The sequence below is a fragment of the Vombatus ursinus genome, unplaced genomic scaffold, assembly GCF_900497805.2.
Source record: "Vombatus ursinus unplaced genomic scaffold, bare-nosed wombat genome assembly UNPS02014825.1, whole genome shotgun sequence".
In the NCBI taxonomy this organism is placed as follows: domain Eukaryota; kingdom Metazoa; phylum Chordata; class Mammalia; order Diprotodontia; family Vombatidae; genus Vombatus; species Vombatus ursinus.
Window position 1 is genome coordinate 118,285 of NW_020954603.1, and position 12,509 is coordinate 130,793.

The 12,509-nt window shown below is 40.3% G+C and overlaps 1 protein-coding gene across 1 annotated transcript in view; it reads right to left on the minus strand.

Annotated features, from left to right (window-relative positions):
• The window catches only part of TESK2 (testis associated actin remodelling kinase 2), a 149,525-nt gene that overhangs the window by 48,017 nt on the left and 88,999 nt on the right, over window positions 1-12,509 (minus strand). The gene's annotated exons all lie outside the window — the stretch shown is intronic.

Here is a 12,509-nt window from a genome sequence, read left to right on the forward strand (position 1 = left end):
ATGAACTCAGTACCTAGGGCTCTTAAGTAGGTCAGCTAGGGTGCTCACCAACACAGCCTTTGGACTCCTTGGACCTAAGCCAATAACAAGGAGGCCACTAAGAAGGGTACTCAATGCTAAATCAACTCACAGGATATGATGGACTCAGACTCCCTCCCAGAGTAGCAGCTCAGGCCTGGAGCACAGATCTAGTATCCAGAACCCCCAGCAGTTGCCCAGAGCAGGTTTTAGAGTCAGTGCTGGGCCCATGAATGCAGTGCAGGGAAAGGGTTTTACAGAGGGGCAAAGATCACAGACTCAGGCCCAAAAGAGCTCATAGCAAGGCCAGCATGACTCCCTCATTTTTTTCTAAACTGAAATCCCTTCCTGCCCTAAGAGACCTGGCACCAGAGGCTCTCACATCTATTGCCCTGTGGCCCACAAAGCTCAGGTTGCAGGTCACTGGAAGAAGACTAAACAAACAAACAAAAAGATAAAAAGTTATTATGAGGCCAAGGATGCCCAGGACACAAACTCAGAATAATAATTCAAAAACACCCACAAGCAAGACCTCAAAGAAAACAGGTTGCTTACAAGATCAAATAGAATTATAGAAGAAATGATGCTAGAGTTTAAAAGTGAGTTGTAAAATGGTATTATAAGTAAAAGGAGAATAATATAGTAAAGAACTGAAAAAGAAGTGAGAACTATAGGGGAGAAACTTAGCACAAGAGGTACAAAACCCTACCCACGTAATAGATACCCTGAAAATTAGAATGGACCAGATAGAAGTTCACGACTTCATAAGACATTACTGAATATAAAAACAAACTTAAAAGATTAAAAAAAATAGAAGAAACTCTGAAATACCACTTATCAGAAACAAATAACTTGGCAAACAGATCAGGGAGACTAAGAATAATCAGACAACCAAATCATCGCCACGGCAGGGGAGCTAGAACGCTTTTTGATCCTCATTGCCCTTTTCAGCTCTCCCCCTACCGTCATCACTCAGCAACCAATCCTTTGTAGTTTACCCAATCCATTTTATTTCCCGATCAAGATTCTGGTAGCTGCTTACCCACTAACCTGCAAGACACTCTTCTGGCCTCACTCAGTTCAGTGGCCAGCTTTCAGGCTCTCTCCTTGCCAAGTCCCGCCCTTTTATCAGAGAACAATATTCATATTGATACGCCTCCAAACACTCTAACTTGCCAGTTCCTGAATCTACTCAGTTCCCAACCCTTGCTCCTCCAGCCTACTTCAGCCACACAAAAAGACAATCACACCCTCCATCTTTCCATCACTTAAAAGTAGTCACTTCCGTGGTCATGATCTCTTGTCATTCCATCTCTCCCTCTGCCTTGTAACCCCAAACCCTGTTCTTTGTCCTCAATGTGACCTCCAATCCCTCAACTCCTCAATTCTTTCCCAAGCCATTTTCCCTGCAGTGATTACTCTCCTCCCTTCCTCATTATGACCCTCGGTGAATCAGTTAAACGTTATTCTGTCCTCTTTTCTCAAGTCCCTTGAGAGACTTTTATCCTACCAAAGATCTTGCCCTGCTAAGCCTCAGCCTTACATTACTCCCACCATTCACTTTCTGCACTCCTACTTGCACACTGCTAAATAAAGCTGGAGAAAATCATAAAATCATGCTGATCAGGATGACTACAAATTCATGTTCTATAACCTCAACTGGGCCTTCACTATTACAAGGCAATCCTTTCACACCCCCTCAAATGATTCGCCGTCCCACCCAGCAGAGTGCTTTTTCCCCAAATCTTTTGATTTCTCATTAAAATTACCTTGGCTCCCTTCCCCCATCCTCTTGGCTGAGCACTTTTCCTCATATTTCACTAAAAAAAAAATGATGCCATTCACTGAGAGCTCCCTCTTCTCGACTTCTAATCTCACATTACTCAGATGCCTTTTGCCACCAGCACCCCTGCCTCCCATGAAGAAGTGGCCTTCTCCTTACCAGGCAAGCCTTTGACATGCACAAGAGATCCCATTCTATCCCATCTTCTCCAGCAGACTGCCCTCTCTATCATTACAACTCTTTCACTTATCTCAGTCTCTCCCTATCTACTAGCTGCTTCCCTGCTGTCCACAAACATGTCCACACTCAAGATTACACAGGATTTAGCAGCTACTACTATAGAGAAGAGCATGTAATGCAAAATTCCAAAAGGCAAAAGATACAGGCTTAAAATGAAGAGTAAGTAATTTATTCAGCAAAATGGGTATATGGGTGTGTGTGTGTGAAGAAATGGACCTTTGATGAAATAGATGACTTCTAAGCATTCCTGATGAAAAGGCTGGAGCTTAATAGAAACTTCAAAATACAAACACAAGAATAAAGAGAAATATAAAAGGGTAAATACAAGCAATTTTTTTTTGGTGAAGCAATTGGGGTTAAGTGACTTGCCCAGTGTCACACAGCTAGTGTCAACTGTCTGGTCTTAGGTCGGATTTGAACCCAAGTCCTCCTGATTCCAGGCCTGGTGCTCTATCTGCTGCACCACCTAGCTGCCCCTAAGCAATTTTTAAAAAAAAGACTTTATAAGGATGAAGTGTTTGCATTTTAATTGGGCAGGGGGTGGTGGTGGAATAGTACAAGTTTCCTCTAAGAACAGTGATGTCAGCATCAAGGGTCATAGAATGAGTCAAATAAAGGCCTCCGAGTGATTTTTGTTATGTTTCGATGATCTTACTAGAAGAAAGGAAAGGGAAAAGAAGAAAGGATACACTAGAAAAGAAAAGGAGAAGAGTACGGAGACATCTCACATAACTGGGGGCATAAGAAGAAGTCTTTACAAACAAGGAAAAGGTCAGGGGCGTGGGTATCACTTGAACTTCATTTTGGACTGCTGATGAGTAAAGGGAGCAGAACCAGGAGAACAATTTATAACAATACTGAAAAAACAAACAACTCTGGGTGTTAACTCTGGTTAACACAATGATCAACCAGGATTAAAGAGCAATGATTAAGAATGCTGCCCTGACAGAAAAATGATAGATTAGCTGTACAGAGCAGCCATGAATTTTTAGATATGGCCAATGAAGGTGCACATATTTTTTGCAGGGTTTTTTTTTTCCCCCCAGGGGTGAAAGTGGTGAAGAGAAAGGATTAAAGAGAGGTGAGGTTTATTAATTTTTCTGAAAACTAATTTAAAAATTAAAAATGTTAATTTAAAAACCAGGGCCAAGGACAAACATCTGGGGTACTTCTCCAAAAGCCTCTTTCACTTCTCTGAACGTGTTTTCTAATTTGTAAAACCAAGAATAATGGGATCTATCTCACAAGACTATTATAAAGGAGGTGTGTGTGTGTGTGTGTTTGTGTATGAAAAAATGGTGTATTTTTCAAACATTAAATACTCTACCTGTGCTCTAATGGTAATTCAGCATTTTCCTGATCTTCCAGTCCAATTATCCTGTCAAAAAAGGACATGAAATTTGACTTCTTGATAGTCACTTCTTGCCTTTCTAAAATTTTGCCAGGAATAAAAGTCAGGTTCATTGGCCGGCAGATTTTAGATTCTATCCTCTTTTTTTTTTTTAAAGTCGAGACATTTGTTTTTCTCTAGTTTTGTGGCATCTTTCCTGAAGTCCGTGATCTTTCCTTTCTAAAACTAATAGACACACTGAACACACTTGGTAATATATACACTAATCCCACAATCTTAGTCCCCTAACTTTTCAACCAACAAAGGGAGAGGCAGCAAAGTGGTGTGTATTGGATTGGACATTGGACCTAGAGTCAGAAAGGTCTGAGTTCAAATCCTGCTTCAGATATTTACTAGCTGTGTGACTCTGGGCAAGTCACTTAACCTTTGTTTGCCTTAGTTTCCTCTTCTGTAAAATGGGGATAATAATAGCACCTATGTCTCAGGGTTATTGTGAGGATTAAATGAGATAATATTTGTAAAGCACTTTGTAAACCCAAAAACACTCTGAAACCCTTAAAGCACTATATAAATGCTAGCTGTTGTTATTATTATATTCATTTTCTCATATCTTCTTCACCTCCATGATCTTTTGAAAATCATCAACAGGGGTTCTACAATCACATTTAGTACTCTAACAGTAGAAAGAGCACTGTACTTAAGTCTGCAGAAATCTTAGGTTGACTCTTGTCCTGACAATTTTGGTGGCCATTGAAAACATACTTAATATCTCCCAGACTCAGTTTCATTATTTGTTAAATGGAAATAATATCTGTAGTACCTACCTTATGGGGATGTTTGTAAAGATCAAGTTACACAAGTAGGAATTACTTTGCAAACCTTAAAATACTAAACAAATCTTATATAATAATAATAATGATAAAGCTTCATGGAAGAAAGAGATGGCATCTTACTGGAATGTGGAACGAGGATAAAAATTCTGAAGGTCAGGAAGGAGGAGAGAATAGTTTCCAAGCACAGGGTACCCACAGTCTGTGCTAGTGTACAGAGGCATTCTGTCTGGGTGCAAATGAATCTTAGATGACTTACACCCTTCTGAACTCTCATATCCTATGTTTTTATACAGTGACTAATTTGAGAGAGATTACAAAGATAGGACAGGCCTTGATGACTTCAGAGGTAAAAGAATACTTAAAAATCATCCCAAGGATTTGAGCCTCTGCAAATAGTGAAGCCATTAATTTAACTAGGAAAGTTGAGGAGGGTACGTAACATTCAGTTTTAGAGATGATAGCTGACAGTGTAACATCCATATAGAAACGTCACGAACTCTACAAAATGGACTATGGGCTGTTTCCCTAAGGCAATGAACACATCATCTCTCCTCTCTGGGTGTACACTAAAGCTGTCTCTGGCAAAGAATAAATACCAAGTCATCTCAATTTTCCAAGGAATCTTCATACTCCCCCTCAAGGTTCAGTCAGCTCAGGTGCCAATGTCTATTCTGCTCTATTGCCCCTCCAGATGAAAATGCTCTCTTCTTCCTCAAAGACTGCATGGGCATTTTGTCTAAACCTCTCCACTGCCATCATCATTCCTTACCTATTAACATATTTACTAGCACACTTCAGTAGCGTGCGAGTGCCAGTTCATGACTACTAAATGTTCTGTGGCAAATCATCATATACTACAAATTTGGGTTTGATTTATTTTGTTAATTGTCTAGAATTGAGAAAATAATAAAGAAAATGTGAATGATGCAGATTAAATTTAACAGTGTGCTGTGCCTACACTTTCTTTCCAGAGAGCCAACTGTTACACATTTATGAGCACAATGCTAGTATACTTCCTATCCCACTGAGACACAGGAGAGTTGCATGAGCACAAGGATGGCACCATCTTGGTCTTTGTATCCCAACCCAGCATCCTTCCTGAGATTCCAATCATTCAGTGGATCTCAAAGCTCACCAGTGTGGATATTTCTTCCAATGTGGAATGGTGGGAAATATTTTGGATCTGAATTAAGGGCACTTGCTCTGTTACCTTAGCAAGTGCCCTTAACCTTTCTGGGCCTTAGTTTTGTCCCTGGTAAAATGAGGGGGTTGAACTAGATGATCTTTGAAGTTCCTTCCAACACTTAATACACAAAACTAAGATGATACGACCCAAGAACAGGGGAGACAGTAGACAACAGCATCAGAGAACATTATGTAACATCTGGGAAACTGGAATCTGCAGTTGGCTGTTGTCCATCACAAATAATTGATGTGTTTCGTTACATTACCCAGGGAGTCAACTTTCACTGTGGTGAATGCATTGGAAAAAGGGCAGCGTAGAAACCACAAGCTGACAGACCGAGTCAAACCCAGTGCAGTTCTTTTACCTTTCTTAAACTGCCAACATAGAGGATTTCCATCCCTGCCATCCTGAACAGAAAATCTGCATGTAAATGCATCTGTATGTTTGCAGAGAAAACAGCCACAGCTCTCTTTGGGGCTACTCTGCTTTCAGATGAGCTATTTCACAATAATCACTCCCATATATCTGGAGCAGCATGGATTTGTAGAGGAAGACTGGAATTCAAACTACTCCCCAACTCTCCTTCCCTTAATAGTGCCTGGCACACAGTAGGCACATAATAAATGCTTCTTGCTTGACTGACTATAGACTAGTCATTTAACCTCACTGAGCCTATTCTCTCATCTATAAAATGGAATTAATCCCTAGAGCCCCCTCCTCACACGGTTTAGCACCCATACAGCACTTCACAAGCCTTAAATGCTTTAGAAATGTCAGCTGTTAGTCAACTCCAAAATACTCAAGTGAATATGTGACCTTGAGGTGGAATTCCCACCAATGATTCAGATGATAACCTATCTATGCCACCTGGGAAATTCCTGTCTATGGCTTCCCAGATGCATGGCACAGGAAGGTGGAGCTTCCACACCTTTTCATACTACAAGGATGCAGTAGGAGGCCCATCCAATGTACCAAGGGCTTCACCTACTTTCTTTTAATACTGCAAAGACACCAGTGCGGCAGCTGGATTATCCACTGGCTAGTCTTCACTCTCCCTACATGGCCAGTTTCAGAATTGAGGTTTTTCACTCCATTTCTCTGGGGACATCTTTTACTCCAAGTCTCTTTTATGATTCCTTGTTTGAAAGGTATTGTAGCCTGCTCAAGCCCATCATGTATCTTTCAGGTGATATTTGGGTGATTTAATTTTCAATTCTTCACTAATGTTTTCTATGACTCCTAGCCATGTACCACCACTGTCAGTCAGTCAGTCAGCAAGTATGGATTAAGTAGTTAATAGGTGTCAGGCACTGTACTAAGTGCTATGGATACAAAGGAGTTACAGGGCTCCTGTCTTCAAGGAGATCACAGACTAATCAGGGAGACAACATGTAAATAACTAAGTACACACAAGATACACACAGAGCAGATGGAAAGTAAATGAGGGGGGAAGGTAGCAGCACTTGGGGAGGAGGCAGAGAAGAGGGGAGACAGAGAAAGGCCTCAAGCAGAAGGCAGGATTGGAGCTGAATCTTGCAGGAAGCCAGGGAAAGCAAGAGGCAGAGGTGAGAAGGGAAAGCATGTAGGTATGGCAGACACCGCCAGTACAGAGGCCCAGGAATATCAGGAACAGCTCACAGGCTGCGGTAACTAGACCACAGAGAGCCTGCAGGGGAGCAATGTCTAAAAAGACTAGAAAGGCAGGAAGGGGCCACGATGTGAAGAGCTTTAAATGCCCAATAGATAATGCTGTATGTGATCTTGGAAACCACAGGGCAGCACTGGAGCTCACTGAACAGGGGGTGACAAGCAGATCTATGTTCTAAAACATGACTTTAGCAATGGAGCAAAGGATAGACTAGAACGAGGACAGACCCGAGGCCGGAAGATCAGGGAGAAGGTGTCATGAACTCAACATGTTCAAAACAGAACTCACTGGCTTTCCCTAAAAGCCATCCCTCTCTTCCCAACTCTCCTATACTTTGACAATACCACCAGGTTCCAAACTACAGTCATCTCCAACTCCTCACTCTCACTCACCAAATATATCCAATCTGTTGTCGTCTTGACATCTTTCCCTTTATAACATCTTTCAATATGCCCCTTCTCTCCACTCAAACAGCTACCTCCCAGCAATTACTTCTCACCTAGACTAATGCAAAAGCCTTAATTTTTTTAAAATTAAGCTTTTTATTAATGACATTTTTTATCATTACCATAATTTCTGCCAATATCTTTCTCCCTCTCACTTCCTGAGAGCCATCCTATAAAATAATATTTTTAACATAAAAGAGAAAAAATCAGCATAACATTATATAATCAGTACATTTAAAAAGTCTGAAAACATGTGCAGTGGAAAAATACCAGTGGTCCCCCCACCTCTAGAAAGGATTATGGTGGGGATGTTGGCTCATATCTCTTCTTTGGAGCCATGGTTGTTCTCTGTAATTTTCCAATATTCACTGAATGTTCTGTGGTTGATCTTTTATTTACATTGTTGTAGTCATCCATATTATTTTCCTGGCTCTGTTTACTCTGTATCCGTTTATGTAGATTTTTTTTTTGACTAGACAGTGGGGTTAAGTGACTTGCCCGGGGTCACACAGCTAGTAAGTGTCAAGGGTCTGAGGCCAGATTTGAACTCAAGTCCTCCTGACTCCAGGGCCAGTGCTCTATCCACTGCACCATCTAGTTGCCCCCAGTTTATGTAGATTTTTTTTCATGCTTCTCTGGAATCCTCATCATCATTTCTTAATTTTTTTAATTTTAAAAATTATATGTGTATGTATATTCAATTAGCAAAAACTGCCTTCCCTCTTTTAACCCTACTCCTCTCCCAAGTGAGAATGAAATAAAAACAAACTTCCCACTACAAACATGGACACACAAGCAAAATCAGGGAGAAGAAAGGATGTCCACTATCACCACTATTACTCAATACTGTACTAGAAATGTTAGCTATAGCAGTAAGAGAAGAAAAGAATTAGAATACGCAATGAGGAAACAAACTATCATCTTTGCAGATGATATGATGGTATACTTAGAGAAGCCTAGAGAATAAACTAAAAAACTACTTGAAATAATTAACAATTTTAGCAGAGTTACAGGATATAAAATAAACCCACTAAATCGTTAGCATTTCTATTACCAACAAAGCCCAGCACGAGACATAGAGAAATTCCATTCAAAATAACTTTAGACAATATAAAATACTTGGGAGACTACCTGTAAAACAAACCTAGGAATTATATGAACACAATTACAAAACACTTTTCACACACATAAAGTCAGATCCAAACACACCAATTGCTCATAGGTAGGCCGAACCTATATAATAAAAACGACAATTCTACCTAAATTAATTTACTTATTCAGTGCCATACCAATCAAACTGCCAAAAAATTATTTTACAGAGCTAAAAAAATATAATAACAAAATTCATCTGGAAGAATAAAAGATCAAGAATATCAAGGGAATTAATGGAAAAAATGCAAAGGAAGGTGGCCTAGCCACACCAGATCTCAAATTAAATTATAAAGTGGTAATCATCAAAGCTAACTGGTACTGCCTAAGAAACAGAGTGGTGGATCAGTGGAATAGATTAGGTACACCAAATACAGTAGTAAATGACCATGGTAATCTAGTGTTTGATAACCCTAAAGACCCTAGCTTCTGCGATAAGAACTCGCTATTTGACAAAAACTGCTAGGAAGACTGGAAACTAATATGGCAGAAACTAAGTATAGACCAACATCTTGTACTGTGTGTGTGTGTGTGTATATACATACATATATATATACATATATATATATATATATATATAAAACTGTATAAGGTGAAAATAGGCACATGATTTAGACATACAGGGTGATATCATAAGCAAATTAGGAGAGCAAAGAATAGCTTACTGTCAGATCGATGAAGAAGGGAAGAATTTATGACCAAACAAGAGCATTATGAGATAAAATGGATAATTTTGATTATATTAAATTATAAAGTTTTTGCACAAACAAAACCAATGCAACCAAAATTATAAGGAAAGCAGAAAGCTGGGAAACAATTTTTACAGTAAATGTCTCTGATTAAGGCCTCATTTCTCAAATATGTAGAGACTGAGTCAAATTTATAAGAATACAAGTCATTCCACAAGTGTTAAATGGTAAAAGGATATGAACAGGCAGATTTCAGATGAAGAAATCAAAGCTATCTATAGTCACATGAAAAAATGCTCTAATTCACTATTGATTAGAGAAATGCAAATTAAAACAACTCTGAGGTACCACACCACACCTATCAGATTCTGTCACAGTTGACAGAGAGGGAAAATGATAAATTTTGGAGGTTATGTGGGAAAATTGGGACATTAATGCACTGTTGGTAGAGTTATGAACTGATCCAACCATTCTGGAGAGCAATTTGGAACTATGCCCAAAGGGCTATAAAACTGTGCATACCCTTTGAGCCAGCAATACCACGACTAGGTCTGTATGCCAAACAGATAAAAAATTTTTTAAAAAGGAATTGACTGAAGAACTTTATATCTCATAAAAGCATAATAAAGTACAGACACTTCTGTGTACTGACTTTTAAGACCTTAACAACTCACTGTCTTTATCACCTGACCATTACCTTCTACAGAAAAATAAAGGGTCTCCTGATCAACTCCCCACCTCACCCCCCACATTCCCGTAGACTAGCAACTGCCTTATCTTGCCATTTATCAGTTCACCACATCTTAGTCTTCGGCTTCTTACTCCTTGTCTCTACTCACAAAGTTACAGCCTTAGTCCAGACCCTCATTAGCTCTTGCCTAGATTATAGCAACAGCCTCCTGATGAGTCTCCCTGTTTCAAGTCTCAAAACTCCCACCTACCCTCCATGTGGTGGCTAAGCTAATTTTCCTAAAATACAGATCTGGCCCATTTTACTTCCCTACTCAGGCAAAGCCAATGGCTTCCTCTTGCCTCTAGGATCAAATGTAAACTCCTCTGCTTCGTCTTTCAAGTCTTACTCAACATGACCCCAACACATCTTTCCAGAATAACTGGACGACACTTCACCTGCAGTCCACACAAAGGCCTTCTCTCTGTTCCTGCTCCATCTCCTGCCCAGTTCTTACACTGATTATGCCACATTACTGGAATGCATTTGCTGCTTCCTTAGTCTCCCCACTCTCTCTTATTCCTTTCTCCCTTCTCCTCCTGTTCTCCTGTTGAATGAAATGTATGTCTCTGCCCAATTGTGACTGTTATTTTTCATTCCTTAGACCAGTTCAGATGACAGTGATGGATGCTTAAGTGTTGCCTGATCCCCCCAACTCTTCCTCCTTGTCTGTATCTTCTGCTACTTATGCTCCCAAATAATGTCAAATCCCTTTCTCTACTCTTCATCACCCTTTTCCCCCTGCTGTATTCCTCCTCCCTCCTTTTCCATTTTTCCTTGTAGATCACTAAAACATAACAGAGCCAGGCCCAAGTTCTCTGTCATCTCCATGCATTTGCCTGGTTGCCCAACACATGGCCTCCTTCCTTCCCTTTGCCTCTTGGAATCCCCCACTCCCCTCAAGACTCAGCTCAAGCATGCCCCTCTAGATCAGCACTTCTTAACCTTTATTTGTGTCAAAGAGTCCTTTGGCAGACAGTTGAAGCCTAAAGACCCCTTCTCAGAATAATGTTGTTAAATGCAAAAAGCAAAATACTTAAGATTACAAACAAATAAATTATAATAGTTATCAAAATATTAAAAAAAAAATTCAAGGGCCCCAGGTTAAGAATCTATGCTCTAAATAAAGCCTTTCCTGATTCCCTCATATGCTCGAGCCATTCCCACCAAACCAGCTTTGTATCTGTTTTTGAACATACCTATATGTATAAATGTTATATCCCTTGACAGAATGTAAGCTTTGAGGGCAGGGAATGTCTCACTTTTGTTTTTGAATTTCAAGTAGCTAGCTGAGTATCCAGCACAGAATAGGTGCTTGATAAATGCTTCACTGATTATCAATATCCCTATGGCCTAGTAGAGTATGTGGCATATAGCAGGCCCTTAAAAATGCCTTTGAATGAAACCTTTCCAAAGAGGCCCTATGGTCCTTTTAGCCCTCAGGCAGCCAGGTGATACAAGTGCTAGGCCTGAGTTCAAATCTAGCCTCAGACATTTACTATCTATGTGATTCTGGGCAAGTCATTTTACTCTGTTTGCCTCAGTTTGCTCATCTGCAAAATGCGGATAATAACAGCACCTACCTCACAGGGTTGTTGTGAGGTTCAAATAAAATAAATAATATTTGTCAGCACAGTGCCTAGCTGATTCCTTTCCCTTTCCCCTCCACCTTCCTTAAAGGAAGTTTGGCCCTTTATCACAGGCCAATCTGGACTAGTGGGGATGAAGAGTTATGCTACCAGGTGGTGGGAAGGCTTCAATACGGTCAACACTCAGGACTACCAAGAGATAGCTTGGATGGTCCCCTCCTTGAACTGAACTAAAGACACTTATGTCTAGTAAAGATGGATGGAGCCCAGGCAGCCAAGACTAATCTGTGAGACGGGAATCTGGTCACACAATGTGCCAGACTGGGAGTCAGAAAGACCTGAATTCAAATTCCCCCTTAGACACGTGTTAGCTAAGTGATTTACTAGCAAGTCATTCAACCACTGCCTGCCTCAGTTTCCTCACCTGTAATATGTGAATAATAATAGCATTTACCTCCCAGTGTTGTTATGATAATAAAATGAGATAATAGTTGCAAAGTGCTCAGCCAACCTAAAAGTACAATCTGAATGCTAGCTGTTATTACGATTAAGACTATCCTAGACAGCTGACAATCACACACAGGCTGTCCACCTTTCAGCACACTTAACTTGCACTGTCTCATTTGATCCTCACAACAACCCTGGGGAGGAAGCACTTAGAGCAACAGTTATTTTGCTAATGAGGAAACTGAGGCTTGGAGGAAGTAAAGCTACTTGCACGTGGTCACACAGCTGTTGATTACACAAAGCAAGACCTTCACCCAGGTCTCTCCTGACTACAAAGCCAGAACTCTTCCCACTAAGACGTCATTAGGAAGCATCACGTGTCACTGAAACAGCTGGCAGA